General features: G+C 43.2%; 1 long non-coding RNA gene across 1 annotated transcript; it reads left to right on the forward strand.

The window, feature by feature from the left end:
- The first annotated feature begins 1,891 nt into the window (after window positions 1–1,891).
- LOC130294169 (uncharacterized) lies at window positions 1,892–5,878 on the forward strand. Its single transcript, XR_008848414.1, has 3 exons — window positions 1,892–2,021; window positions 2,895–3,227; window positions 5,641–5,878. It is a non-coding gene; the product is annotated as an uncharacterized LOC130294169 (long non-coding RNA).
- Window positions 5,879–6,738: the final 860 nt, after the last annotated feature.

Genomic DNA, 6,738 nt, shown 5'->3' on the forward strand with positions numbered 1-6,738 from the left:
TTTGCCCCGGGCCAGTCATATTTTTTTTTCTTTTTTCACTGTAACAGTTACCTCTGTCCAGTGTCCTCCTATGGCCAGGCTTTTGGGGTGCCGCTCTCCTCTCCTGCATACTGCAGCCAGCGGACTGCTCCTCCCTGCTGTGCTCGGCTCCTCCTTGCTCCGACCGGACATCACAGCGCTAGGTGACCTCAGGCCGGCATCGGCATGCATAGCGCAGCGTGCATACCTCCCGGTGGTCAGTGCTTTTTTAAAGACAGAGCAGCTTCCAGTCTCACAGGTACATGTGGTGTTGTGGCGCAGTGTGTGGGTTGAGACTGACTGTCCAGTCAGTTAATCAGTGTATAGTGTGACGGTCCCAGCGGTCAGTGAGTGACTGTCACTCACTGACTCGCTAAGATTTAAAAAAAAGGTGTCATTCTGGCCGAGCCCCCCTGGGCTCTGGGCCCCTTACTGGGGTATCCCTTGTACCCCCCTGATGGTGTCCCTGGGTGTGAGTCAGCTAAACTGAGAAGAAACAGTGTGTAACAGTATTAGTATTATTGTTATAGAGGGATTATTATATTTGGAAGGTACAGTGGGTGGCAGTATTATATTCAGGGGGTACAGTATTTAGCAGAATGATAATGATTATTGTCTTTATACAGAGGATGAGGATCTACTGACAAAGTGAGAACCTATGATGTCCGGGTGTCAGACTCTGCAGAGAAGAAGGAGCTGGAAGCCGTCCTGACGTCTGGACCAGATGGAGAAGAAAAGAAAAGACAACAAAGAAGACGTCACTCAGGTCACTGATATCATTGTATTTTCTCCTGACTGTCCCATCAGAGCTGTAGTCACTTGTAAGTTCTGCAGTAATGATGGGTGATGCTGTATCCTAATCTGTGGCTCTCCAGCTATTGCAAAACTACAACTTCATTAATGCCTGAGACTCTCCAGACATGATGGGAGTTATATCTTTACAACAAAGGTGATTGGGTGATTGGTGGGGGTCCCAGCAGTTGGACCCCCACCAGAAAAATGGGCTGCTTATTCTTAAATACCCAGCCTTATGTTTTGTCTGTCTGGCCCTGCCTGTTAGTCACTTATATAGTTGTGTATTCCCCAGACGGTGTCCCATCAGTGCTGTAGTCACTGATAACTTTGTGCGGCCAAGTAAGGGGTCGTCTGGGATTTGGTAAGTGGGTCATGAAGTGGTAGGGGGGCCCAGGGCAATTTTTCGCAACGCCCCTGATGTCTAGGGGCGGAGTACCCCTTTAAGGCTGGGGTCACACTATCCAAGTGCTCTGCATTTTGGGTAAACGTCAGTCTACCTGCAAAATGGTACGCTGTGGCGCACCAGCATCGGGCCCAGTGAGTTCGGTGGTCTTAATGAGTATGTTGGTTTCATTTCTGGACGTATGTTCAGCTGACAGCGCATGATGGGGATTGTAGTTTTGCAACAGCTGGAGAGCCACTGGTTGGGAACACTGGCCTATATGTTTCCAGGTAATTTTGCATTTTTAGGGGGAAATGCCCTTTAGGTTGATGACACATGGTTCGTACATAGGCTGTGGGAATACAATCCTTAAGCACTTGAAAGGTTGAGCACACAACCCATTTTCTGCCATTATAAGGGCATTAAGTCATCTGCCGTGAATCTTGGAGGGAATCGCTCTGTATATTTGTGCACTTGTCCTGATATAAAAGGTAAATGATGGGCTTGTTGGGAGAGTTCAAATTCCTTTGCTCTCTCAACGAGTAAAAAAAAAAAAAAAAAAAAAAGCCATAAGCTTCAGAAGCGACTGGGATATAAAAGAAAATTCTTTCCTAGGACAGTTTGTTTTGGGGCCGTGGGGTGACTGTGAGAGTCTCCTGATAAAGCTGTCCTCAAGCAATTCTTACACCATCACATAGCAACCTGTCTCAACAAACGTTTGGCTTAGCAATGCTCCATAAAAAAGACCTCCCAGGACAGCAAACCCTGGAAGCTTCTAGATATGAATGTTACCGTCAAGGAAATAAGATGGAATCCCATCATGATGGTACAGTATATCAGTAAAATAAATAGGGTTTCCTCCAGGGGTCAAGTCCTGGGAAAAAAAGTGTGGGAACTCACCCTAGATTTCCACTTAAAGGGGTACTAGACATCTTATACCCTATCCAAAGGATAGGGGATAAGATGTCTGATCCCGGAAGTCCCGCCGCTGGGGACCCCCACGTTCTCCTTGCTGCTCCTGGCGTCCGTTTAGAGCGTTGGGTGAAGCGCCAGAGGCTTATGATGTCACGGTCACAGCCCCTCAATGTAAGTCTATGAGAGGGGGCGTGACGGCTGTCACGCCCCCTCCCATAGACTTGCATTGAGGGGGCATTACTGTGACGTCACAAGCCTCTGCCCTGCATCACTAGTCATCCGGCACGGAGCGAAGTTCTCTCAGTGCACCGGATGTCTGGGGTGCAGCAGCCGAGATCGCGGGGTCCCCAGCAGCGGGACCCCCGTGATCAGACCTCTTATCCCCTATCCTTTGGATAGGGGATAACATGTCTAGGGGCGGAGTAACCCTTTAAGGGCTGATCCGGTAGGACTCCTGCTAATGGGAACTGCGTTCCTGCTATGGAAAAAGTGCAGGAACTCCGTTCCCATGAGTTCCCGTAGGACTTGAGCCCTGGTTTCCTCTTATGCAAATGTAATTACTTTTTTAATTTTTAACAAGGCCTCTGCAAAATGAAAGAAGGAATCTGATTGGTTGCTATGGGCAACTGGTTCTTCTCCTGCAGCATTGTGGGAAAAATAAGTCTCATTTCTCTCATCAATAAGTCATTACTAGAAAAGGGCGAATCAATATGGAACTAATCAAATTTGTTCCAAATTTTATATGAAAAAATTAATATTATTTTGTGATTTACCTTTGGGGCAGATCTATAAAGGAGTAGAGCGTCCTGTCAAAGGACTTGAGAAGGCCCGAATAAAGGAGGGTAGAAGGCCCGAAATGACAGAGAGCTTGAGGCAACAGTCTCTGTTACCCGTGGAATAATCCAGCCCTGACAAAGCCATCAGTCTTCATACCACAAGTGACATATAAGCCTATCGAATTTTGAGGAGAAATCCCATGGGCGACTGGTTAGGCATGTTGATCAAAAGATGAATGGAAAGTGGAAGATGCCTAAAGCAGGAGAGGATGATGAAGACTTCTGGGAGCAAGTTAGGATTTCACCCCCAAGGAGACAATGAGAGAAAACATGTATGACAGGTGAATCATATGTACGGTATTACACATACCTTAAAAGAATACTTAGATAGATAGATGGATATGAGAGAGATAGATAGAGATAGAGATATGAGATAGATAGATAGATAGATAGATAGATAGATAGAGATAGAGATATGAGATAGATAGATATGAGATAGAGAGATAGAGATATGAGATAGATAGATATGAGATAGATAGATAGATAGATAGATAGATAGATAGATAGATAGATAGATAGATATGAGATAGATAGATACATAGATAGATAGATATGAGATAGATAAATAGATAGATATGAGATAGATAGATAGATATGAGAGAGATAGATAGATATGAGATAGATAGATAGATATGAGATAGATAGATAGATATGAGATAGATAGATAGATAGAGATATGAGATAGGTAGATATGAGATAGATAGATAGATAGATAGATATTAGATAGATAAATAGATAGATATGAGATAGATAGATAGATATGAGATAGATATGAGATAGATTGATATGAGATAGATATGAGATAGATATGAGATAGATAGATATGAGATAGATAAATAGATAGATATGAGCTAGATAGACATATAGAAGATAAATATCCAATAAGAACAGCACCTCCAAAAATAAGTAGAAAAAATGCCCGCATCATCTGAACCTCGGTCCACTGGTTCCTCAATGTATAGAAAAATATAGGCAGCACACCACAAGTTGGCTTCAAACAAAAAGTGGATTTATTCCATGATGTGAGAGACTACGTTTCTCCAGCCTCACGCCGGCTTTTTCAAGAAAGTGTGCCAGCGTGAGGCTAGAGAAACGTAGTCTCTCACATCATGGAATCAATCCACTTTTTGTTTGAAGCCAACTTGTGGTGTGCTGCCTATATTTTTCTATAGATAGATAGGAGATAGATAGATAGATATGAGATAGATAGATAGATATGAGATAGATGATAGATAGATAGATAGATAGATAGATAGATATGAGAGAGAGATAGATAGAAATGAGATAGATAGATATGAAATGGATAGATAGATAGATAGATAGATATGAGATAGCAACAGGAGAATACAGCAGCACACTGCTAGCACAAAGATATAGATAAAACATGAGTATATAGCTCAAACATGAAAAGCTATACAGCTATAATGCAATAAATGAAAATGGAATCATGAAAATATGCAATAGTGAGGTACTTAGCTTGCAAATTTGGTGGCCAAATAGCTTGGACCATCCCACCACGGTAAGGTGACCTCATTGGGACGGACCCTACACTATGAATATGCCTCTGTGTGAACAGTTCAGCAGGCATTGCAAGGTCTGAAACATACAAGACACCTTATATACACACCTGATAGAGGTGGGTGGGGTGCAAGAGACAACATGGATGGACTTATCCATTGTCTAGATAGATAGATAGATAGATAGATAGATAGATAGATAGATAGAGGCAGAACTACTTTGTTTATTGTTATAAGGTGAGAGAAGATGGATGGATGAGACAGAAACGTTCTCCCAGTGCTCTGTTTGATAGAGGAGACATGGATAGTCCTGTCTCCTTCACTAACATATGCCCCTTAGTCCATCCACAGACAAACACAGGTGATACAGATTTAATGTCCCTATAAGTCCAGGAGGACAACTTGCATTTCTTGTAGGGTCTACACTACACTGGCACTGGCACTATCCCATATTAGAGGTAAAAAGGCTTAAACAGTTCACAAGCTCTTTTAAATAGTGGCTGGTGGTTGCTGGCAGTGAAGAGTTAGCAGCATGTAAGAGTTGTGTGGATTCTAGATTTACTAGTTTACTAGTTTTTCTCTTGTCTTATTCTGCTCTAAGAAATGAGTGTGGTTGAACAGAGGTTTCCTATTGCAGGATGCAGGTCTAAACAGAGATGTGACTGAAAACTGTGTGCGTGTGGTGTGAAGTTACAGTACAATTAAAACATTAGAAAGCATAGCAATATAGCAAAAGTAAGTTAGACTCAACTTGTCATACATTAAACCAAAAAAGGAAGAGTAATGGGAACTACCTACATAACTTGGCCCCCACATATGTTTAACTCTATTCAATTTAATGTTTTCCTCCCAACGTGCCTATTTAGGCCTTTTTTCTAAATTTCCTCTAGCCCCACTGGGATATTGCAATTAGCTTGATCTGTCATCAGAGTGTGGGCATGACCTACAGATTAATGCCTAAGTCTAGACGTGTATGTCCCATCATCCTGGTGACATCATCAGTTCTCTAAAGAAGTTGTGTGGTTACAGTTCAGTTCCATTTAAGTAGATGGAGCCAAGTTGTAATACCACACACAACCTAAGGACAGGTGTGGGGCTGTTTTCTTATATCTGGATATCACTTTCAATAATCATTAGGTCATATTACACAGTACTTATAATAAATTCTAATTTACAGGAATTTTTAACCAGATTTCCCTGACTGGTGGGAGAGACACAATGACGTGTGCTCCTGAAATGTGACACTACCATACGAACATCATTTATAAAGAAGGAGTTGAAGATTTCATTACATGTAGGTGTTGCTAATTTATGTATTTATACTATTTTATGGCCTATTTATAAAATATTACAAATTATCAAGAGGTTACCATGGAGCTTGTGTTACCGTACAGTGAAATTTCCTAGCGATTGAACAGGAGAAATATAAATACATGTAGCCCCTGATTTAATGGAAGGACGTGTCTGCAGGGGCCCCAGAGATGTGGCTCCTATAAATTATCCCCTGAATGCAGGGAGTATGTAAAGTTATATTTTCACACTTGTAGTAAATCATTTTTACAAGCTCGGCCTTTTCTAGCATATTTTCCTCTGTTCCGGAATGTAGGACAATGTCTTACCGCCGGCGCGATAAGCGATGATTTTATGTGGAGAACCTTTATGACTGTGAGGGAGGGGGGGGGGGGGGGAGTTTATCTTTACTGATATCATGGTGTCAGGTTCTATATATAAACGGTCTATAGCAGAAATAGTGAAGGATATAATGAAAAGGCAGAATCTGACCTGCACCTGTAAACTATAGAGTTAGATTGGGAAAAGTAGACATTAAAGGGGTACTCTGCCCCTAGACATCTTATCCCCTATCCTTTGGACAAGATGTCTGATCATGGGGGTCCCACCACTGGAGACCTCCCATGATCTCGGCTGCGGCACCCCAGACATCCGGCGCACTGAGCGAACTTTGCTCCATGCCGGATGACTGGCGATGCGGAGGCTCGCAAAGTCACGGTCACGCCCTGCTCATGACGTCGCGGCCATGCCCCCTCAATGCAAGTCCATAGACTTGCATTGAGGGGGCGTGGCCATGATGTCACGAGCCTCCGGCACTGCACCCAACGCTCTAAACTAATGCCGGTGCAGCTGATGGGGACCCCCACGATCAGATATCTTATCCCCTATCCTTTGGATAGGGGATTAGATGTCTAGGGGCGGAGAACCCCTGTAAAGGGGTACTCTGGGAAATCAACCATCCACAGGCTGAGCCGGAGGTTTGCTG

The sequence above is a fragment of the Hyla sarda genome, chromosome 10, assembly GCF_029499605.1.
Source record: "Hyla sarda isolate aHylSar1 chromosome 10, aHylSar1.hap1, whole genome shotgun sequence".
Taxonomy (NCBI): Eukaryota; Metazoa; Chordata; class Amphibia; order Anura; family Hylidae; genus Hyla; species Hyla sarda.